A 24,488-nucleotide genomic window follows, 5' to 3' on the forward strand; every position below is an offset into this window, starting at 1 on the left:
GGAATCCATGAGGTCTGCTAGGGACCTTGCTATTACTATTCATAGGTGCCAACTTTGTGAGTGCTCCAAGAAAAAAGAAGTGGTAATAGTGTGTATTTCCAAAATACTTACTGTGCCAGTGGGATAAAGGTTGACAGTGAAGTGTTTGGTGGCACAATACGTTGTATAAAAATGTAAGGAATTAAAATCTAAGAATAGCGAGCCTCTGCTATGGCCTAGCAGGACTGGAGGGGAGAGGGAATGAACAATTCCTTCACTGCAGGGGAACTTTAACTAGACACCTGACAAGTAACAACCGCAGCAAACATGCATCATCATCAATCAGACTCCTACGATACACCGAGGTATAAACATTCTGACCCATCTTTTCTCCCTCTCCTGTTCTATCCCCAGATTCTCTCCTCGGTACACAAGTTTTCCTTTTACTTGACTGCATCTCCTGTAAGAAATGAACCTAATTAAAACAGGGCCAATTCATCAATCTGTTTATAGTATCATACAGAGAGACCAGGGATACAGGCAAAACTGCAGACCATCCAGGCTGACTAAGCCCTGGTCTACACTACAGGGTTAGATCGAATTTAGCCGCGTTAGGTCAATTTTATAATGAATGCGTCTACACAAACAACCCCGTTCTGTTGACCTAAAGGGCTCTTAAACTCGACTTCTGTACTCCTTCCCGGCGAGGGGAGTAGCACTAAAATTGACTTTGCTGGGTCGAATTTGGGGTAGTGCGGACACAAATCGACGTTATTGGCCTCCGGGAGCTATCCCAAAGTGCTCTGGACAGCACTTTGAACTCTGATGCACTAGCCAGGTACACAGGAAAAGACCCAGGAACTTCGGAATTTCATTTCCTGTTTGGTCAGCGTGGCAAGCTCAGCAGCACAGGTGACCATGCAGTCCCCTCAGAATCACAAACGAGTTCCAGCATGGAGTGAATGGGAGACACTGGATCTGATTGCTCTATGGGGAGAAGAATCTGTGCAGGCAGAACTCTGATCAAAAAGAAGAAATGCTAATATATATGCCAAAATCGCACAGGGCATGATGGACAGAGGCTACAACAGGGACACACAGCAGTGCTGCATGAAAGTCAAGGAGCTCAGGCAAGCCTACCAAAAGACAAAGGAAGGAAACGGTTGCCATACATGCTGCTTCTATGATCTGCTGCATGGCATTCTAGGGGGGGACCTGACCACTACCCCACCACTGTCCATGGACAGCTGCAAGGGGGGAGTTTCATGCAACATGGAGGAGGATTTTGTGGGTGAGGAAGAGGAGGAGGAGGAGAATGCACAGCAGGCAAGCAGTGAATCCATTCTCCCCGGCAGTCAGGACCTATTCATCACCCTGGAGCCAATACCCTCCCAAGGCGGGATCCCCGACTCTGAAGGTGGAGAAGGCACCTCTGGTAACTACAGTACAGGGTTTAAAAGCAATAGTGTTTAATGTTTGATTTACCCTGAAGAATTGGGATGCATTCGCGGCCAGTACAGCTACTGGAAAAGTCTGTTAATGTGTCTGGGGATGGAGTGGAAATCCTCCAGGGACATCTCCATGAAGCTCTCCTGGAGGTACTCTGAAAGCCTTTGCAGAAGGTTTCTGGGGAGGGCTGCCTTATTTCGTCCTCCCCGGTAGGACACTTTACCATGCCAAGCCAGTAGCAAGTAGTCTGGAATCATTGCAGCACAGAGCACGGCAGCGAATGGTTCTGGGTTTTGGTCGCATTCAAGCAACATTCAATCTATATCTTTCTGTGTTAGTCTCAGGAGAGTGATATCATTCATGGTCACCTGGTTGAAATAGGGGAATTTTTGTAAGGGAACAGTAAAAGGAACCCGTTCATGCTGGACTGTTTGCACTTGGCTAAAAGGGATCATCCCTGAGAATAGCCACGCAGTGGGGGGAGGGGTGAAGGGATCATCCCAAATAGCACGTGGAGGGGTTGGGGGAGGTGTGTGCTGCACATCCACTCAAAACCGCAGCCCCTCCTTTTAAATGGCAAACCCAACTGGCATTGCTTTCTATGGGAAAGGAGGGCACTGCAGTTTGAAAATATTCCCACGTGTTATGACGGTGTTAGAAGCCAAACCCACGTACCCTTTGGCTTACCATGGCTGCCTGGAAACCGAATTCTGTTGCCCAGCCGTGTGTGATGTGTCACCATACCGGCAGGCGCTCAATATAAAAGGCAAAATGCAACCTTGTATCTAAAGCACATGTGCTGTCTGTTGTGAATTGCTTGATTCACTGTGAAAGAGTCTCCCTTTTGTTCTCAGAAATAAATCTTCTTAAATTTTACACTCCCTTTTTAACCCCCCTGCAGGTGCAAATGTTTCTATGCTCCCCCATCATCTCTGTCCCTGAGGTTATCGCAGATTAGAAGGCGAAAAAAACGCACTCGTGATGACATGTTTTCCAAGCTCATGCAGTCCTCCCGCACCGATAGGGCACAGCTGAATGCATGGAGGCTTCAGTGGCAGAGTCCAGGAAAGCATTAAGTGAACACGATGAGAAGAGGCAGGATGCAATGCTGAGGCTAATGGGGGAGCAAATGGACATGCTCAGGCATCTGGTGGAGCTGCAGGAAAGCCAACAAGAGCACAGACCGCCGCTGCATCCAGTGTACAACTGCCTGCCCTCCTCCCCAAGTTCCATATCCTCCTCACCCAGACGCCCAAGAACACGGGGCAGGAGGCTCCGGGCACCCAGCCACTCCACTCCAGAGGATGGCCCAAGCAACAGAAGGCTGTCATTCAAACCGTTTTGATTTGTAGTGTGGCTACATTAAGCAATGTGGCCTTGTCCTTCCCTCCTCACCCACCCCACCTGGGCTACCTTATCAGTTATCTCCCTTTTTAAAAAATGAATAAAGAAAGAATCAAACAATAGTGACTTTATTTCCTTTGCCAGCTGTGATCGAAAGGGGGAGGGTGGTTGGTTTACAGGGAATTAAAATCAACAAAGGGGGCGGCTTTGCATCAAGGAGAGAAACACACCCTCACTCAAAGGGGGAGGCCAGGAGCCACAAGGGGGCCGCAAGCGGTGTAGCCCCTGCAGTGACAGGGAGTGACCTTGCTGAAGCTGGGTTTGTTGCCATGGACATCCCCCCCCACTATCCCTATTCGAAGGCACTGCTAGGGTGGCTGGGAAAGACCTTGGGTCTGTGTGCCTGGGCTGTGCTGCTGGAGCCAGCTCTAGGGAAACTGCTTTCCCCTTTTCCCCGCTCATGGGGGTGGGGTGGAGATGCCGGGAGTCCCATTGTGCCTCTACGGTGGCTGGGAAGGACCATGTCCCTGGGTGGCCCTGCCAGGGCTGGGTCTTTTGCATTGGGTCCCACCCCTCCCACTACTCACCATGGAAGGGAGCGGGGGTCATGCAGTGTCATTACAGTGATTGGGGGGGGGTTCCTGTTGGAGCCAGGTCTGTTGCCTCGGCGCTCACCCCTGCACTGTGTGTATTGCAGTTGCTGAAGGAGCGCACCGCCTTCCCCCCTTAACTCTGGCCTCTGGTGTGGGTGGGTGTTACCAACTTAATGATTTTGTCACTAGATTTAGTGGCTTTTTGGTTTCCCTAGCAAGGAAATAATTGTCAAAGCAACCAATGACAAATCTAGCGACTTTCACTGCCAATTACGACGATATTCAGCGAAAGAAGGCGCCAATTTGTATAGTCCCAAAATCATTCACAAGCAGCTCAATACTGTTAATAAAATCCATACCATGCTCTTCTTACTACAGGTTGAACCTCTGTAATCCGGCACTCCCTGGTCCAGCAACATCTATGGTCCCACAGAGGCGTCGACTCCGTGGGTGCTCCGGGGCTGGGAGGACCCACGAGGAAAAATTAGTGGGTGCAGAGCATCCACTGGCGCCAAGCTCCCCCCGCTTTGCCTCCCTCCCCCCACGCCTCTTGCACGCTGGCGGCCCTGCATTTACCAACTTCTCCTCCTCCTCCCTCCCAGCACTTCTGGAGGGCTGCAAACAGCTGATTGCACTGTTCAAGCTCAGGGGAGGAGGGGGAGGACCTGGGGCCGGCGGCTGGGATCTCTGGTGAGAGCCCAGAGGCTGGGACCTGGGGCTGGCATCGGAGCCCCCAGGCGGGGGGGCCGTCAACCAGGACCCCAAGTGGCAGCGGGCCCCCAGGCGGGGCGCCACGCTGGGCGGAAAGCCTGGGGGCGCTGCAGAACCCCCTGCACCCCTACTTCCTGCGCCTATGGAGACCCGCTGGCACTCTGCATTGATCTCTCGTGGTTCGGCAAATTCTTTGGTTCGTCACTAGTCAAGTCCTGAGGGTGCCAGACTAGTGAGGTTCAATCTGTACATTCTGTTGCACACTAAGTCAACGTCATTACGTCTCACGTGGGCATGTCCACCGAAGGACGCGCATTCCAGGGCTTCTTGGGCTGAGAGACTGGGTTTGACTAGAGCACCTGTTGGCAGAGTAAATGCTTAGCACGTAAGGGGCTCAGCTTCGATTCCTTGGTGGTGGGGAGGTGAAAAGCCAGATCTAATGGGGAGGGAGAGGCTAAGGAGAGAGGAGGATACGACTACCCCTGGAGGGAATAGTTATAATCTTCTGGTCAGTAAAAACCATTCATGACCAGGGCAGGCACCACTCCTGGCCAAGGGTGATGCAGGAAAAACCATTTGTCAACAGATCTTTGAGCCTTTGGCCACTGACATGTTAACTGATCAAAATCCCCCTCCAAGGAGCGGGAAGCTGGTTTGTCTAGCTGGGCGATTCCTTGGGACTCTGCTGAACCTGCCCCCAAGACTAGCTTCTGCGCTCCCCCTGCCTCGGCAAGAGGACATTCCCAGCTGCTGAACAGAAAGCAGCGGCTATGCTGGGCACTCCCTCTCTGACTGGACAGTCTTGGCAGCTGAGTATTTTGTTATCATTGACTGGCTGTATTGGTGTCTCTCAGCTGGTAGGAGGCTGACAAAGGGTTTCTGGCTGTCCTGGTTACACGGTGTAGGGCTGGGGTCCCTCCTACTTCTTGACATGTCATTTGGCCATCCCTCCAGCCCTCCCTTTGGGGCTCTGCTCCCTGGGGGTCCAGCCCAGATTCCCTTAGCCCTTGCGGGGATGAGTTGTTCCTGGCAGAGCGAACTTGCCTCCCCCAGAGCAAACATTGCCTTGAGAAAAGGCTCCTGTGGAACTTGTTCTGCACTGCCCAAGAGGAGCAGTTTGGTCTCTCCAGCAATAGAATGGGTTATTTTTTGTGCTGATCAAATCCCACCAGAAGGTCTCCCCTCCCCTAAATCTTAGAGCTCAGCTCCCAGCCAGCAAACCCGCCCCCGTCCCCCAATCCACACTTGGGATCGTTAGGGGCTTTGCGGCAATCACTGGCTCTGAATTCTCTGAACGTCACGTCGATTCTCTCTGTCGGCATTTGTCTGCCTGGGGTTTAGTTGGTTGGGGGCAGGGTATGAACCAGGTGGGATTGGCTCATTTCTAGACTATGCCAACAACAGCCCTGCCCCATATAGCCAGGACAGCCAGAATAAACTCGGCTGCAAGACTGTCCAGCCAGAGAGGGAGCACCCAGCATTGCTGCTGATTTCTTGTTCAGCAGCTGGGAGTGTCCTATCGCCCAGGCATATGTATATATGGCATTTGCTGTTGAATTCTGGGGAAATTTTGTTTAGTGACATTTTTGATTTCTTTTTAATGCTTAAATAGCTACATCTAGTGACTTTTCAGGGTTTCTTTAGCATCTTCCTGATATGTGAATTTGGCAACACATAAGAGCCTCACTAAAAATCTGGGGCCTGCAGCTGGGCCTGCTGTTCACACGCAGTGATGGCAGCTTCCTGACAAGATACCCATTCAGTATGGTACCAAGAAAAACCTTGTGCTACTGTGGTCTTGACCAGGGTAAATTTGGAACTCATCCTTTCAGGATTGGGACAGCTGTGTTAGTGGCTGCAGAGTGTTCTGCCCTGCGGCAGGTGTAGGCAATAGGGCACTCAAAATCAAGGTGTTACAGGACTTATGTCTGCACCAAGGAAAAGATGGCAGGGAATGGCAAAACGTACATTACCCAATGTGCTTGTTTGTTTCAGAAGCTACCCAGAGCATAGCAACGTTTGGATGTGTGGGCACTCTATATTGCATCGGGCCCACAAGAGGGCAGCCGGGGAGGGACGGGAGGCTGCTAGGACTCAGAGAGAGCCGAGTCCTCGTGATTAGGCTTAGGAGAGCCTACCTCACATTATGGGTTATATGGTAAGGAGCCCTGTAACCCCTGCACTGGAACTAATGAAATGCCTAGTATAGGAGATTATGGGTGATGGGCAAGTGGTGCCCCTCCCCTGTGTTGACGTTTAATAAAAGTTGTGGCCTGCCACTTAATTCCATGCATGTGTCGCTCCGCATTTGCTGCTGTGTCCACATCGAAGCCATTATACTTTGTTTTAGCTGTGGCCCCGTAACTGGCTCTTAAAACTATCTTACATGAAGGATGGGTTCACACATCATTTTCAATGGGGTTTTAACTCAACTCATAGCAAGGTTTATCTCAGCTCATAAGAGTATAATTTAAAGGAATGTGTTCAAGATAAAAAACACTTTAAAAAAAAAAAAACAATGTGAGTCTCTAAGGTGACTGACAAGGGTGCTAATTAATGCCAGTTGTTTTGCTGGGATTTGTCACATTACTCTGTCTCCACTAAGAGCAGAGTGCTTTGCTCAGTTTTACTTCTGAAATCAACTCGTATGTTACTTTCCATTGTCAGAACAAAATGAGTATAAAGATCTGTATTTAAGAGAATGACATTCTATTATATTTTGAGACTTGCTGTCAAACTCCTCAAAGCACAACCAAAGAGGTACAGATCAGTTTTCAAACACAGATGAAGTTGAATGTTGCTAGTAAGAGTTTCAACTATGTAGTTTGAACTACCTTTGAATTGCCTTCCCGTGGTGAAGGCAACAGAGACAGAAACAGAATATACGATGACCCCGATTCAATAAAAGGGCAATTCACTTCAATGGGACTTAAACACATGCTTGAAGTTAAGCATGTTTCTGCTGCATAAAGTTAAGCATGTTCATGTGCTGCTCCTGAGTAGGAACACTGTTCTGAACCAAGGCCTATACAATAGAGTACACTTCAGTGAGGCACTTGAATACAAGATCCAAGTACAGTGTTTTGCTGCTATTTATCACAACTAATTTAAAGATGGATTTAGGGTAAATGTGAAAAAATGCATTTGTGCACATTTTAATTTTCTCAGTAACTTTTCTTTTTATAGCGCCGCCGCCTTCCATTCCAAAGGTCCCAAAAGGCTTTCAACAAACACTGATGAATGTAGCCTGGCAATACATTTGTCAGTTAGGTGCTACTCCCCAGATTCAGGAAAATGAAGCACAGAAGTTATTTGGCCAAAGTTGTGTGGGAAATTTGTGCCAAAGACAGCCGTGTCTGTTAGAGCTGCTAAATTGCCCTCCTTTTCTTGCTTGTCTTGATTTCTGCATTTTAAGATTGTTATATCTGGATGAAAGCTTTCTTACAACCCAGCTAATTTTTCATCTTGAGCCTGCGACCAATTCTGTGTTTGAAACATCCCAGTGATTGAGATGTCACAAATTTAGCATTATGATTTCACGTAGGAATGAACTGAAGGAAAAAACAACATGTGGAGGGGACACTATCTCAACGCACACATTTTTGATGAACAGCCCCCTACCCCTTCCCCCAAAAGCAGCAGCAAGGAAAACCTAAATGAATGCATGATATTCCTATAATACAATAAATGGAAAAGTAACATGCTAAGGATGCACAGTCTATTACAGAAAGTAAGGCAAGGTGTGAGTTAAATAGATCAACAGCAAAGTTAACTCATCTTGGGTTAATGGTAGTGTAAATCCAGAGGTAAATTGAAGTGCAAGAGGTAACTTGTTGGTTTGAAAAATGAGTAATTTACATGCTGAGTGTGCAGAAGGGGGTTTGTTGTAAGAAAAGCAGTTGTACAACAGAGTAGAGTATCAGAGGGGTAGCCGTGTTAGTCTGAATCTGTAAAAAGCAACAGAGGGTCCTGTGGCACCTTTGAGACTAACAGAAGTATTGGGAGCATAAGCTTATGTGGGTAAGAACCTCACTTCTTCAGATGCAAGTAATGGAAATCTCTAGAGGCAGGTATAAATCAGTGTGGAGATAACGAGGTTAGTTCAATCAGGGAGGGTGAGGTGCTCTGCTAGCAGTTGAGGTGTGAACACCAAGGGAGGAGAAACTGCTTCTATAGTTGGATAGCCATTCACAGTCTTTGTTTAATCCTGATCTGATGGTGTCAAATTTGCAAATGAACTGGAGCTCAGCAGTTTCTCTTTGGAGTCTGGTCCTGAAGTTTTGTACATTGGCCAAACTGGACAGTCACTACACAAGAGGATAAATGGACACAAGTCAGATATCAGGAATGGCAATATACAAAAACCTGTAGGAGAACACTTCAACCTCCCTGGCCACACAATAGCAGATGTAAAGGTAGCCATCTTACAGCAAAAAAACTTGTTATCTCCACTGTTGCTTTTAACAGAGTAGAGGTGCCACATAATTGGCACTCTGTTGCAGGGCCTGTATACACTGTCATCCTTTTGGAATAGTGGGAAGGGTGTTCAGGCCCTGTGATTGCATCACTAGGGCTACCTTTAGCCTCTGGACTGTGTGGTCTAGTGACCGGAGTCAATAGGGCTTTGGTGGGTGCCCCGGCCTGTGCTCCAGGCAGAACAATCATCAGTCTACGGAGACCAGTTCTCTGGTGGGACAAACAGCTGACAGTCTGCTGTCCTATCTCTGGGGGATGGCAGACCAGCACAGGCATCTCAGCGTCGGATGGGAAACTGCCACCCCCAGGCAGGGCCGTCCCTAGCTATTTTGGTGCCCTACGCACACACACCTCCCTTGCGGGGGGCTGTGTGGGGCCCCAGGCCTCCATGAGGGGGAGTGGGGGGTGGCTGGTCCCAGGCCTCCGGGGAGGCGTGGGGGCCTGGCCACTTCCTGCGGGAAGTGGAGTGACCCGGCCCCAGCCTGCTCTGCTCCTCGGCTCCCAGGTTTGGGGGGAAGGGGGAACCGCCCCCCAGCACTCACCGGCGGCGTGGCTGGGAGCCAGGGGAGTGGAGCAGAGCAGGCTGGGGCCGGGTCGCTCTACTTAATGGTGAGTGTAGGCCCGACCCCTTCTGGAGTCCTCAGGGCAGTGGGGGCGGGGCAGGGGCGGGAAGAGGCAGGGCTGGGGTGGGGAAGGGGCGGAGCAGGGTCTGGAGCAGCACGCAGCTATGCAGGGATGTGCTGGCCGCGGCTTCCCGCCACCCCCATTGGCCCGGGATGGCGAACCGCGGCCAGTGGGGGCCGTGATCGGCCGAATCTGCCGCGTCAGCAGGTAAATAAACTGGCCTGGCCCGCCAGGGTGCTTACCCTGGCGAGCCGCATGCCAAATGTTGCCGACCCCTGCATTAGACCAATTCAGCTGTTACACTGACTGTTATGCAAATGCTGTAAAATATGTGATTTTAATAAGATAGTAAAAAATGCACTGAGAATAATCATTACTACCTTTTCTCAGGTTGATCTGTTAGTCTAATGGTCTTTGTCTCACTGTAATCTTTTCCTTTTTGCTAACCGAGTAAAGGAGCTTCACCCACTTACCCCAAGCTGAATTCAGCCCTATGTTTCAGCATATTGCATAATTTCACTGGTATGCAAACCTTTCCCCCCCTGTAATACCTTGAGCTTGCTTCCACCTATCTCCTTCTCAAACTCCAATTGTGAGGAATTTCCTGAGTTTTTCCATTTCATTTTACATCACTTTTGCCAATACTTAGCCCTTCATCCGCCCATATTTCCCCATCTGATTGCCCAAGAGCAAGTCCCAGGTTTGGACTAACGTGCAATTCCTTGGAGGGAATTTTCTTTTGAGATCAGTACTGTCTGATGAGAATGTTGACATCCTATCATGTGGATATTTGAGGGTGAAAAACGTGAGCATAAGGGTTATGAAACATTTCTTCATATACAAACGTAATCTGTTTGATCTTGCTGCATGACTGATTTTCACTAGCGATTCCCTGTTTTAAAACCAAAAGCTTGCTTGAGTAAAATGGTACTTGAGCTCCAAGAGTTATACCCTGTTTTTAATGATGGCCAAAGTGCGTAGTTTTTATTCATATAACTTCCACAGATTTAACACTGTCATTACTTGACATTTTACACTATACTCAACTAGACACATGCCCGAAGTATGGCTTATGATTTCTCACAGCTAAAGTTTAATGCTTGGGTCATGCAACACGCTAGCTGATGTGAATCTCCTAATATCTGTTATTGCCTGTCACTTAACACCTGATAACTTGTCTTACCACTGATATGTGGTGCATAACTTTGTATATGCACTTTATGAACTCTGACACATAACACCTTATTTGGAGATCTCATGAGCTGATGTCTGATTCTTCAAAGCTAATTTCTGACCGCACATGGGAACTGAAGTATTTTTTGTAATTTCTCTGCAGGGGAAAAGATAATCTGGCTACACATAGTATTTGTACCACTAAACTATTTTGGTTAGGGGTGTAATTTTTTACCAAAATAGTTGTACAGGTACAACCCCTAGTCTGGATGCAGTCATACTGGTATACCAGGACAATTTATTCTTCCTTCCATACAGGAATAGCTGCAGCAGTATAAACCACCTTTATAGTGGTATAATTGCATCCACACCAGGGAGGTTGTACCACTTTATACCAGCATGCCAGTGGTACTACTTTTACTTGTAGATAGGCACTAAGGATAGCTTTGATATCATCCACAAGGTTGCTGGATACCTAAGCCTGCTCTAACATGGCATTGTTCCTGCTACAACCGGCAGCTTCCAACCCTCGGTTGGAATCATGCCTGAGTGAGAGCACTCATCTCACCACAAGAGGGCAAGAAACACACATGGTGTGACACCTGAGGAATAGCTCTGTGTGAGTGAGAAAGCTTCTCTCTCACCAACAGAAGTTGGTCCAAAAAAAGATATTACCCCACCCAACTTGTCTCACTAATATCCTGGGACCAGCACGGCTACAATAACTGCAAACATGGCATGACACAGGCAGATCTAGCTGTCCATGAAACTGCACAGATAATAAACATAGCTACTTTGAAATGTTTCTGTGCTTTATTCTTTAGGAGCACTCTCCCCACTCCCAAGGAAACCAAATGAGAATGGCTCCGCAGCTTGCACACAGAATAAATGCCCTAATAAATAAATGCCCACAGTTCAAGAATTCGTTACAGTGCAACCTGCACTAATGCCACCTACAGCCTGTCTTAAGTGTACACTTATCTCCCAGGCTTCCTGGACTGTTTTGTTCAATCTTTAGCTAGAAGGTTGCACTGCTGATAGGCAATCTGATTTTTGCTGGTTTCTTAAAACAGGCTCCACTGTCTGAACCAGACATTTATCAGAGACATAGTTTTGTCAAACGCCTTGCAAAGGCAACTGCAGCAACTGAAATGCCTTTATGTAAAAGCTGGCATTGTGAGGGGGAAAGAATTGGCTGCGTTGCTAGATGATGCGATAAAACACCGAGAGCAGCTCAGGGTTTACATGAGGAGACCTAGGTTTGATTCAAGGTCCTTGTTTCTCTCTCCAAATGAGAGCACATTCTCAACACTGGGATTGGGGGGGAGTTGGGAAGCTCCTCCTTGGGCTGTGACCCCCTAGCCTTTCCTGCCTGGTAAAGGTGGTACTAGAAGTCCTTCCCAGCCAAGAGGACTCTAACCATAGAGACCTCCTTGAGCTGTGCCCTGGCAGTATCTCTGCCAATAGGCTGCAGCTGTCTAGAGCAGGAGACTGATGCTCCCAGGAAGGACCAACACAAAAAGAAGCCCCAAATCGAAATGTCACAGTCAAAATGAGAGACTTAGCAGATCTGTCTAACAGACGACTACCTTGCTTTGTCTCTGTATAGGAAGTGTCAGTGAGTTCCCCGCAATGCATAATCCTCATCTATAATCAGACCATGCAGTCCATGTATTGGCTAACCAGGCTGTGGATAGTTTTTTTTTTATTAAAATGTTAATTTTGACCCTTGCATCTTCGCTGAAGTTCAGTCACTTTGCCTGAGCTTTCTAAATTCCGCATCTGGTCACGGGGTCACTGTAATCTCTGCCTTCTTCCCCCGACCCTTTATCTGTCACAGCTTTGGGGCCATGAACCTCTATAAATTGGCACAGCACCTGGCACAATGAGACTGGTTGGGGCCTCAAAGTGCTACTGTAAGATTAATAATAAGCTGCCAATACATTTAGGATCATTATCTGTCTCCCTTACAAATACAGTCAGGTATTATTAAAGTTTTGACTTAAACTCACAAAAAGCCAGGAAATTCAATATGAACACTTCTTTTGTTAAAAGAAGAACAGGAGTACTTGTGGCACCTTAGAGACTAACAAATTTATTAGAGCATAAGCTTTCGTTCTTTTGTTAAGTTGCTTTTCAGTACCTAACACTGTCTAACACAATACACTTAGACTACAATAAAGTGGCAAAAAAAATCATATTTTTAATCAAAACTAGTTCTCAATGAAAGGAGCACAAAACCGCATGAGACCCCAGAACAGCTAATGTTTTGCATTTTTATAACTTAAAAAATAATTATATATTGTCTCAGACAAAACCCTGGATCCCACCATGCCCAAACTTTTGGTGCATTGGAAATCTAGGGATCTAAATTTGATCTCCCAGCCATAGCTACAGTATTTCAATCAGATTTAGTGTAACAACAATAAATTTAAACCTTCTGAACTGAAACCTGTTATGCTCATGGACTACAAACAGAGAAGTCAGGTAAAAACATAAAATATTCTTTCTGAAAGTTTGCAATGTAACACTACTTTATTTCTTTGAATCCAGAACCTAAATATACAACAAACAATAACAACAACAACAAAAAAGAGGGAGACAGAGCAGGCTGCTACTTAGGGCAGAGAGATTCAACTCAAGTCACTTTGTGCTAGGCTTGCTTTTTGCATACTGACGGCTGAAGACCCAGCTTGCATACTTCCCTACAGTCCCTCAGCCTGCAAGCAGGCCCATGAAACGCCAGAGAATTTAAAATGATAGCTTGTAATTTTAATACAGTTTTCCATACACAAGATCTTATATGGCAAAGTTTATTAGTTGTTATGGTCATAAATTAGGAACTTCTAATGGAAACACTAACAGATTCTTAAAGGTCAACTATGAAGGAGTTTTTCTTTGTGTCTTTTATTGATCCTTTGACAAGAGAACCCCATAATGTTAAAAAATCTGCTTATTCTTTACATTAGATATATCAGTAATGTCAAGTCTTAAATTCCCTGTACTTGCTGGAGGAATCTTTGGAGAGATAGAAGAGGAATGTGTCACCACTACAGGCTGATATCTGAGCTGTAGCTTTTTCTGTTGAAGTAGAGATTAAGGCTAAAGCTATGGCCACACTTAAAACTGCAGATGCACCGCTGTAGCACTTCAGCATAGACATTACAGCGACAGGAGGAGTTCTCCCATTGCTGTATTTAATCCACCACCCCAAGAAGCAGTAGCTAGGTTGACAGAAGAATTCTTCTGTTGATCTAGTGCTGTTTATGTGGGGGCCTATGCCAGCATAACTACATCTCTTGGGGTGTAGATTTTTCACCCCCTGAGAGACGTAGCTATGCCAATATGAGTTTTCAGTGTAGACCAGCCCTATGGCTGCAATACAAGTATTGCTATGGGGCTGCAGCTATGCCACCATAGTGCTGTAGTGTAGACACTTGCTCCAGTGACATAAGGGTTTTTTTGTCGCTATAGTAAATCTACCCCCTCAAAAGGCGGTAGCTAGAATTCTTCTATCAGTCTAGTGGTGCCTACACTCAGGCTTAGGTTGGCTTAACTATGGGCTTGGCTACACTTGCAGATGTAGAGCGCTGGGAGTTAAACCAGCCTTCGGAGACCGCAGCAGGGAAAATGCTGCCAAGTGTTTACACCATCAGCTGCAAGTGCACTGGAGTGGCCACATTAGCAGCTCTTGCAACGCCACAAAGAGCAGTGCATTGTGGTAGCTATCCCAGTGTGCAAGTGGCAGCAACGTGCTTTTCAAATGGGGGGGTGGAGTGTGACAGGGAGTGTGTTGTGTGTATGTGGGGGGAGAGACAGTGTGTTTTGGGGGACAGAGAATATGTCAGCATGCTGTCTTGTAAGTTCAGACAGTAGCAGACCCCCCTCCCCCCGCCTCTCTCTCTCACACACACTCACAACAGCAGCATTCCACAGTAATGGTTTGCTTTGTCCTGGAGCAGATAGGCATGAGGGCCGTCAGGATTGGAGCTTTGAAAGGGGATATCTGCATGCCTGCAGTCGAGTTCAAAACAATGACAAGAGTGCCCACTTGACTTCAGGGGATTATGGGATGTTTCCGGAGGACAGTCACAGCACAGTATGCAACATGTTGTCCACGCTGATGCCCGGGCATTTCAGCCGAGGCGCAGCGAGCTTTATGCTTCTCGTGGAGGTGGATTACCAGGAACGTTCCAGAGTCCAGGCACTCTAAGTGCCTTGCCAGTGTGGACACCTTTAATGCGCTCTAACTTGCAAGTGTAGCCACGTCCTATGTCTCTCAGGGGTGTGAATTTTCAGGTGTAGACGAGGCAATTGATAAACTTTCATAGACAGCTGTTCTCCTGGCTGTTTGTCAGGAGTTTGAGTTAAGTGTGATTTAACAAAACAAAGTTATAGTCTGATTAATTACCCTTCTCTCAAGTGAGAATTAAATGACAGCAGCCTTTCAGGTTTCAGGCTACTGTGATTCCATTTCCCCCTAGTTCTACACTTCTACTAAGAGTCCTGTACAAAAGGAAAATTGAGACCTAGAAACTTCTCCTGTTGGAATCAATGAGGAGTAACTGCACTGATATCAAAGAAGGTGTGTCGGCATAACATTGGTGGGAGGGCAGAAACACCCCACCCTCCCAGATATAATGTAAAAAAAAAAAAAGTAGAAAAATTCCTCTGTTAAAACAAAACTTTGAGGGCTTCTCTGTGCATCATAAAGAATCATTGAGAATGGAAATACAAATACTTCTTCTCTTGAGACTGGAGTAAGACCCGCTGTGATCTCAGCACTATTACCTGAACTGCAATTTCATTGATAAGCTAATGATGCAGATACTGATGCATTTGGTGTCACAAAATAAATTCCCAGGCCAGTGAAATCCATTTTCCTAGGCCTCTGCTCCTGCTATATATCAATTGACAGCCTCTCCCAAGCCCCAAGTAAATAGTGGGGGAACAAGGTTGGGGGAGGCACGCAGAAGGGGTAGGTTCTGTGACCCCAAAAGTGCAGAGAGGAAGCATGGTGCACTGGTCAGGGGATTAGCCTGGGCTTTTGGAGACTGGGGTTCCATTCTCTGCACTGCCACAGGGTTGCTGCGTGACCTTGGGCAAGACACTCTGTGCCTCAGTTCTCCATTTGTAAAATGGGGCTGATCATAATATCTACCTCATGGGGGGGCTGGGAGGATAGATACAGTATAGATTGGGAGGTGCTCCCATACTATGGTGATGGGAGACATACAATTACCTAAAGCGATTCAGGGCTTGTCTTCACTGCCCGCCTGGATTGGCGGGTAGAAATCGATCTCTTGGGGATCGAATTATCGTGTCTCATCGGGAGGTGACAATTGATCCCCGAATCGACGCGCATACTCCACCAGCGCAGGTAGGAGTAAGCGCCGTTGACGGGGGAGCCATGGCGGTTGATTTGCCGCCGTCCTCACAGCGGGATAAGTCGGCTCGGATACGTCGAATTCAGCTACACTATTCGCGTAGCTGAATTTGCGTATCTTAAATCGATGCCCCCCGCTCCCCCAGTGTAGACCCTAGCACTAGAAAGAATTCTGCAGCCCTATAAAGAACTGGGTCTAAATTGGATCCCCATCCCCTTTCATTTTGGATTCTTTAGTGACCACAACCCACAGCAAAATCAATGCCAATGAATTAACGTGACCGTGCTGCAGCTGGATGGGGAGCTGCAGCCAGGAAGCCTGTAATCAGGATCTGGGGCTCAGCTGCAGGCACTGTAAAGGGAAGAGTTGGATGTAGGTTGCAGGCAGGGAACACAGTGAGTAGGGCTGGGTTGCAGTAGGGAGAATTGGGGCTGGGCTAGGAGTCTCCTGTGTGTGTCTCTCTTGCTCCTTATTGAGTGATGCTAAGAAGACCAGGAGCTGGTGCCTCAGCCTCATTACCTCCAATTACAATAATTGTTGCCTCTCTCCAGTGTTTTACATTTCCCCCTCAGGGAATCTCTCAGGCTGCCTCTTTTTCCGGCCTCAGTCAGGCTTCCCTCTATCCATCTCCCTGGCCCAGCTCCCAGCAGTGATTCCTCCAGGAGGACATAAGCAAAGCTGTTGATAGGAAGGAGGCACACGTGGTGCTAGTTGGGTTTTTAGTTTCAAATGGAAAATGTACACTGATGAGCACGTCAGGCAAATTATTCATTTTCTGGGATCTTTAAAGAGTCTCCGCAACCCCCTATTGGGATAATTCATGACTTCAGTTTAAGTGGAATGGAAATGAGGAGAGGTGATTGATGCCATCTAGATGGCAAATATAGAGGCCATGAAGGGCCTGATCCTCTGAGGTACGGAGCAGGACAGGTGGTGCTCTGGAAAGTGGGTCCTCAGCACCTTGCAGGATCAGACACACATTCTCTAGTGTGCACCACATGAAACTCAGTCACCCTTAAAAAATGAGCTAGGGCACAATTATCATTGGCCCTTTGGCACTGCTTGAGTCATAGGGTTGGCCTGGAGCCAGAACTGCAGCCCTACACTGCCACTCCTTGCAGCTCGTTGGCATAAGACAGGGGTCGGCAACCTCTGGCACGTGGCTCACCAGGGAAAGCCCCATGCAGGTCGGGCCGGTTTGTTTACCTGCTGCGTCCGCAGGTTCGGCCGATCGCTTCAGACCAATGGGGGCTGCGGGAAGCGGCGTGGGCCGAGGGATGTGCTGGCCGCCCTTCCCACTGCCCCCACTGGCCTGGAGCGGCGAACCGCGGGCAGTGGGAGCCGCGATTGGCCGAACCTGCGGATGCAGCAGGTAAACAAACTAGCCCAGCCCGCCAGGGTGCTGACCCTGGCGAGCCGCGTGCCAGAGGTTGCTGACCCCTGGCATAAGAGATGAGGCTGGGAGAAAGGAGATGTGGCTGGAATGGCTGCTGGAATGGCTACTTGGCTTAACTAACCCTTGGTGAGACCCAGAAGTGGGAAACCACAAAGGTGGTGGAGAGTCACCTATTGCCAGCTCCTGAGCATAGGTAGGCCGGATTGAGAACGGGGGCCCTGACTATTCTGCCTATAACAGCAATAAGAGTCTCTGATGAGGGTAATTCATAAGGATTGACAGACACTGATCTGAAGAGCTTACAACGTAAGGACCATATCCTTGCTCATGTGATTAGCCCCACTGACATCATATGAATAGGGCTTTGCAGGGTCAGGCCTTAGACCATATGCAGGAGAAAAGAAAGGGAAGACATGACATCAAGTCGTGTGATTTGGATTGTTTATTTTGTGCAGCCTTCTCATTGGTTTTAGGGTTTGAAGGTGTTTTGATTCTTTTATTTAACTATAATTTTAGTGTATTGTTATAATCGTTTATGGTCATTTTATTTATAAGTGGACGAAAGTGAGATTTTTAGCCTAGGCCTGGAGTAGAGTGATATAGCTTTGTGTACAGAAGTGTTCCAAGCATTGTGATGGCATAGAATTACCATTAGGGGGAGACAAAGGATTTGGTGAGGTGGGAGAAGTTAAGAGCAGATGGCATTTTTGGGAGGGAGGTGTGCTAGGAAACAAGGGCTGAGATATAGGAGTGGGCAACTTTGTGCAGAGCCTTGACTGAAAAAGGAGTTAGCAGGGATGGAAAGGGTGGTGGTAGCAGGATCAGAACAGCAAACATGGGAAGTGACTTTGGTTGCAGTGTTGTATAGACTGACTGGAGGTGGCAGAAAGTAGAAAGTTGCAATAGTTAAGGTGAGACCTGATAAGGGCATGGACTAGAGTTTCTTTAATGGGAAGGGAGAACTTTGGAGAATAAGTGATGTGATCATCTCTGCTTTGGCAGCTGGGCCAGGCTGTCTTTTCCTGTTGTGACAGAAGTTGCAGGTAGTGGCCTCCTGGTTCTGTGTAATATGTTACAAAAGCGAAAAATTGCCCAAAGCAGTTATCAGAGGTAGTAATCCAATAAATGCTGCACCGGTGACTCTTTAAGCATTTCTCAAGTGTTTTTCTTTACTTTCTGCATCCAGCACAGATGAGATTTCCAGCCTAAGAAATCATTTCAGGGCAGAGAAAGGAAAGGGTACAGTTTGTTTACTGTTTGCTTTCTTGTGCTAATTTTAATCAGCCAAATACAATAGTAATCATTCTCTGTTGATGAAATGAATGTCTTATGTTACAATACAGGCAAATGCAGCTGTGGTACAGGCAGATAAATAAGGAAATATTGTATTTGCATAAGTAGGAATGCAACTTACTCTGAGGCAGTGCCACAATAATAATGAAAAGACAGATGATGAATGTTAGCAGGTTTATAGTAAATTGCAACTATCAATTTATTTTGTCACTTTGAATATGCTTTATTTTTCATCTCAAACAAATACACAATACTGTGTAGACACAATCGCTATTTCATAAAGTTAGACTGAAAGGTTAAGTCCAATTATTTGGGCTAACAGTGGAAAATTGCCAATACTCAGTAAGTTTAAAAAATGACCAGGAGGGTATTGTAATGTCAAAAGCTGCTGGATGAGGGAGTAACTTCCAACTGGGAAGCACTTTTCAGGAGATGCTAGTTTAAACCCAAAATAAACAAGGGGCACCTGCAGACTGAAATGTCATTGTAGTTTATTTAGTCAGGTTTCAAGGCTGCTTATAGGTTCTGGTGGCAAATACTTGCTAGGGAGCGGCAAAGATAGGTAGTAGCACTGCAACTGTTTTATAATGAAAGGCAGAAGGGAGGATATTAAAGAAGCTCAACTTTCTTGAGGTCTTTCAGTTCCAAATGTAGAAAAGGAAGGAAGGGCAGTTTCTCCTGGAATAAGAGACGTAATCTGGAAACACTGTCAAGTAAAAAAAAAATACAATGCCTGTCCTTTGTCTTTATTCATTTGCTTTGTTTTTCTCTTTGGTCAGGTGGTTCCAGATTTCCTTATCACCTCCATCACCTTCCACTGCCTATCAGGTCTCACAGGAAGCAGGTCTACCAAAAAGGATTGGAATAATACATGTACAAATTGTGGGATGGAATTTCATAAGAGGGCAGTGCTCTCTGGGATGTAAACGCCAGATGGCACTAGATTTGAAAGCAATGATATTGTTAAAATTAAAAGGCCAACGGCGGGCTGTTTGTACAACACAAGAGTATGGGATATGGTCACTTGGGAGACCCCCCCCCAGATGAAAGTGAGATCCCACCTTGGACTGAGTTGTCCAGATGCCCCTGATGGAAGATACTGGGCCTTCTTCTGAATCCGAGGACAAAGGTAAGCGAAAGCAGGGCCTGAGCTGGGCTACCATGTGTACGAGGAGAATCTTTGGGTCTGTCAAGGGGCTTCAAAATTGTAAGTTATTCAAACGTTCTAGGGGCTTATTTTGAACTGATCATTGCTTTATATGATGGCTGTTTTAAAATACCCCTCACTGAAACTTGGAGCTGAAGTTATCAGCCTACAAAACAATATAAAAAACCCAAACACAGTTCATATGATTTGTGACACGTTTCTGAACAGGCCTGTTCCTTTGATTGGTATCCCTGTATTTACAATTGCTGTGTGAATGTCTCTGCATATCGTCTTGAGTTGGTCCAGATGGAATGTATTCCTTTGACAGGCAGAGACGCTTATCAGGTCAGATTTCTATTATATTTTACCTTGAGGTGTACTGGAGGTTTATTTTGAAACCATGTTATTCCTTTATTCAGTATTCATTTCAAAGGGCTTCATTGTATTTGTAGTTGTGTGTGTTTGTGGGAGAGCCTTTTGATATGTGGGCTACATAGTCATTACAAGTTAAGGCTCCGGGCTGCTCTCTCATGATTGTTACAGACACCTCCTCATGCTGCCTCAGGCCTCGGGTGCTTTGCTTGCTGGTTCCTTGTAGTTATTATCCTACATTCCTTCTTGTTGCAGAACATATCATTATTTTGCTTTGCGCTGGGCCTGTCTCCTGTCCCTTTTATGGGCCAAGTCTGTCCCTGTTTGCTTTTGCCTCTAAAAGAGAAGCAAACTAGTATTGCAAAGGCTGAATTATTTTGTTTGTGTATGGTCCGTCATGGGACCCCACACAAACCCTGAACAGTTTCCTATGCAGAATGCTTGTGCTAGTAATCAGAGAGGAGGAGGAAATGTGGTAGTCATGAGTAAATCAAACGCCGTGCCTCCTGACACATCCCTCCATGGCTCAAACCAGAGTGGATCCCCTGGAGAATGAACTCCACAGGTTTCAAGGGAGCAAAGATTGGTGAGTAGTACTTGCACCCTGCAAGTCCCTCCCAGCTGTGGCACTTCAAACATCTGTATAGCTTGAAAACAGAAGTTGAAATGTTTTATAGTAAATGTTAGATCACAACTCAAACATGACAGCTGTTGAGGAAATTTTGCCTCTTAAAATTGATTTCAAACACATTGCCCTCTAGACAAGATATTAGAGTCTATACATGTTCAGTTTGACAGAACATTTGTAATATTCAGAAATAGTCTCTCATATTACTTTAACGCAACAATGCAACTTAATGAACACAAACCAACTACCAACTCCAGAGCATACGTGCCACACACGACAGCGAAGCCTGCTAAATACACTTGTCATCAGTTCTGAGAACATAGAGGAAATGCTGAGCTAGAAGATTATAAATTACTTTGGCAAATTGAGATTTTCCTATGTGTGCAAATAAAAGGCACCAGTGGCACACTGCTTCAGTTGTAATTCCATTAGTGGGTGATGTGGCATCGTGAACCTTGGTGTGTTGTAATTTCTAAACAGAAACAAACATTAGAAAATTACTTTGTGGTACATCTCAAATATGTGCTGCAAAACTGTAAAGGTTGTGGTATAACACATTACACATATGTAAATCACAAGAGAGTTTCAATAAAACCATTATAATGCTTGATAGCATCAACACTAATTAGTTCTAGATTCAGTTTGTCCCCTCCTGCTAAAGTAAATTTGAGTGAGCTCAGTCTATTTCATATTTCCCCCTTTCTCTTTCAGGGGAGGACTGACTCTGTTGCACATGGTATTATATCCTGAATTTAAAACATATTTAAGGACTTACAGATCATTTCAAATTTAGAGGTCAGAAGTAATTTTTGCCATTAGCTTATTATTCATGTATCATCCAGCATATTTGCATGAGCTGTAAAACCAAATATTTAGAGCAGTTTGCCAATAAATGGGGAACAAAACAGGCAGTGTGCAAATACTGTAGAAATCAGGGGTTATAAAATGTAATGACAATAGAAAATAAAGTTAGTAAAGATATTTCAACAGCGAGGCAGCCTTCAGAACAATGTGTGAAGGAAAACTATCCAAACTCAATGTATGCTTTAGTATTTCTTTACAGAAAAGCTGACACCTCATGGCTGAAGATAATTTCTTATTATAACTTCCTTTTCCAGCATCTGTGTAAAAATGTAGCTGGCAAAATTAAAAGGAAAACCGAGTTAATTGCAGCTATATTTGCTGACTGCACTAGCCAGAGCCTGCTGCTGCTCTTATTGAAATCACATGAAACATGGCAACTGTCATACCAGATCAGGGAGACAAGGTGGATGAGGTAATATTTTATTGGACCAACTTTTGTTGGTGAGAGAGACAAGCTTTTGAGCTTTCAAAGAGCTCTTCTTTGGGACCTGAGCTCTCTGTAAGCTCAGAAGCTTGTCTCTCCCACCAACAGAAGCTGGTCCAAGAAAAGGTGTTACTTCACCTTAGGGTGATCAGATGTCCTGATTTTATAGGGACAGGCCCGATTTTTGGGTCCTTTTCTTATATAGGCTCCTATTTCCCCCCACTCCCGTCATTTTTTTACATGTGCTGTCTGGTCACCCTACTTCACCTCATCTCTCTACTATCCTGAGACCAACATGGCTACAGCAATACTGCATATCAGATCAGAATAGTAGTCCACCTAGACCAGCATCCTATCGGACAGTGGCCGACACTAGACACTTCAGAGAAAGGTGCAAGAAATCTCAGTGGACAATTATGAAATAACAGGTCTCCGGGGAAAGTTTCTTCCTAATACCTGTCAGTTGCACAATTCTGACTTAAATGGAAATAAGATTTGTTTCTTAGCTGTGAGGGACATGAAGCACAAACATAGGTTTCTCACTAACCTTTTAAAAAGCTTGATGCAATGACATTTCTGGTATCCACATTGTCACCGAATTTATGCATTCTAGAGGAAGTGCCAGAGGAGGAAAGGAATTTGTTAAAAGGGGAGTTAAAATTATTTCAGTGCTGAATTCTCCTCTGCAGCCTGGTTAGCATGGGCATTCAACACAGAAACTGGAGTTTAAACCATTTGGTTTTAATTTTGCATTTTGCCATTAAGCAAACAGATTTGTTAATTATTCATTTAATATGGCTTTCTGTTTATAAAGCAAAGAGGGTAGTCCATGGTAGTGTCTGAATAGCAAGTGTGACTGGCACAACCTTTTACAAACACTGCTGTCCAGACTTGGCGGTTTTGGTTTGAAACTGGAGTTTTCCTTCTACTTCTGCCATTGTAGAGGAGCCCCACCTGCCTTCAGAGGCATAGGGTCAAGTGACCTGCCCAACTAAAGCAGCAGGTCAGTGGCAAAGCCAGCAATGGAAAGGTTTCTTGGGTCCCAGCTCTGAACCCGCTCCACTGTACCACCCTGCCAGCCCTGACTACCCTTATCCTCTTTACATTAAACATGCTATGCATCCCTCTCCTTATCTGTCCTTGATTTTTCCTGAAAACTCCCCTCCTTCATCTTTAGACCATCTTGTTGGAAACACTGGAATTTCACTTGCATCCGAAGAAGTGAGGTTTATACTCACGAAAGCTTATGCCCAAATAAATCTGTTAGTCTTTAAGGTGCCACCAGACTCTTTGTTGTTTTTGTAGATACAGACTAACACGGCTACCCCCTGATACTGGAATTTAAAACGAACAATGTTTGAGTTCTAAAACGAACATCCTAGAGAGATGCAACTAATGCTAGTGGATCATAAATATACTGTAATACTTGTAATCATCTGAATTACCTACGGTACAGTTCTGGGAGGTCCCTCTTTTTGGAACTAGTGGAATGAAATGTAAGGCAATGTCTATTTAATTCACTTTTTCAATTTTCACAATGTTTCTGTTCAAGGTTCTCTTTTCTGTGCTCCTGAACAATTCCCCTCTGTCTTAGCTCCTGCACACCCCTAATCACGCATGCAAATTAGCTGGGTGATTTCTCCCGAGTTTACTGTGTTCTATTCAAAATATCCATAGTACCACGTTGGCATATGGCACCTAAACGTTAAATGTGGCGCCTATATCACTGTGACGGAAGTATTATTAGTGCATAAAATATTTACAGTATTAAATGTGTAAATCAATACCTACAGTTAAAGTCTCCCAGTAGATCTATCTACTGTATAGAGTTTGATTCTATAACATTTCAAACTTTTCCAGGGGTGTGTGGGAATCCCGAATAGCAAAGGCGCACCCACCAATGTACTAATAAATGAATTAGCATCTCACTAAGGAGATCACTTCGGGGCTGATATTGATCAGGCCGAGCCTGTGTGTTTGCCTGGGATTGTTTGGAGGATAATTGAGTGTCAGTCTCTGTCTGTGTCGTCTCACTGGCGCCTGGTGCTTTTGGATTTGCTAATTTTCGCTAAGTGTCTTTTGCCGACTACTCCCACTACATCTAGCCCAACAAGCAGCCCGGCTCCTTGTAGCCAACCGTCTGTCTGCCGGGGCTGTATTGATCAAGAAAAAATAAATACATAACAGATGAAAACGATACGCTCCTGTCCAACCCCGGAGGGCTGGTTTGCTGGATCTGTTATGCACAGCCCTGGCTCTGCCGATCGCTTCTGGCTCCCCGCAGCCATCCCGTATTGGCGTTTCCTGTAATGATCTTCCCCCCGTGAACGGCTCTGTACTCACGGCACATTCCTCCTCGGGCGAGGCAGGGCTTGGTTTGGGCAAGTGTCCCCAGGCAGTTTGGTTCTTACGAGTTGGCTGATCGGGGCCCTGAGCACCAAGGTGGGGCGGGCGTGACTTTAAAGTGTTGGGTTGGAAACACTGCGGGGGAGCGCCCGAAGCCTTGCTGCAAGGCTGGTGTGAACGCGGGGATGGGGGAGCGTCGTGTTCCGCGGAGACGCGTCTGTCCTGCCGGGACACCCGGGCGCTCTGCCTCCGCCCCGCCCCTCGCTGCCCTGGGCATGAATT

At 46.1% G+C, this 24,488-nt stretch overlaps 1 long non-coding RNA gene across 1 annotated transcript; it reads right to left on the reverse strand.

The window, feature by feature from the left end:
• Nucleotides 1–18,388: 18,388 nt before the first annotated feature.
• LOC128831663 (uncharacterized) lies at nt 18,389–24,477 on the reverse strand. The gene is made up of 3 exons (XR_008443839.1): nt 24,204–24,477; nt 22,408–22,469; nt 18,389–21,044 (listed from the first exon to the last, which is right to left on the reverse strand). It is a non-coding gene; the product is annotated as an uncharacterized LOC128831663 (long non-coding RNA).
• Between the last annotated feature and the right edge of the window lie 11 nt (nt 24,478–24,488).

Source organism: Malaclemys terrapin, chromosome 2 (genome assembly GCF_027887155.1).
Source record: "Malaclemys terrapin pileata isolate rMalTer1 chromosome 2, rMalTer1.hap1, whole genome shotgun sequence".
Classification (NCBI taxonomy): Eukaryota; Metazoa; Chordata; order Testudines; family Emydidae; genus Malaclemys; species Malaclemys terrapin.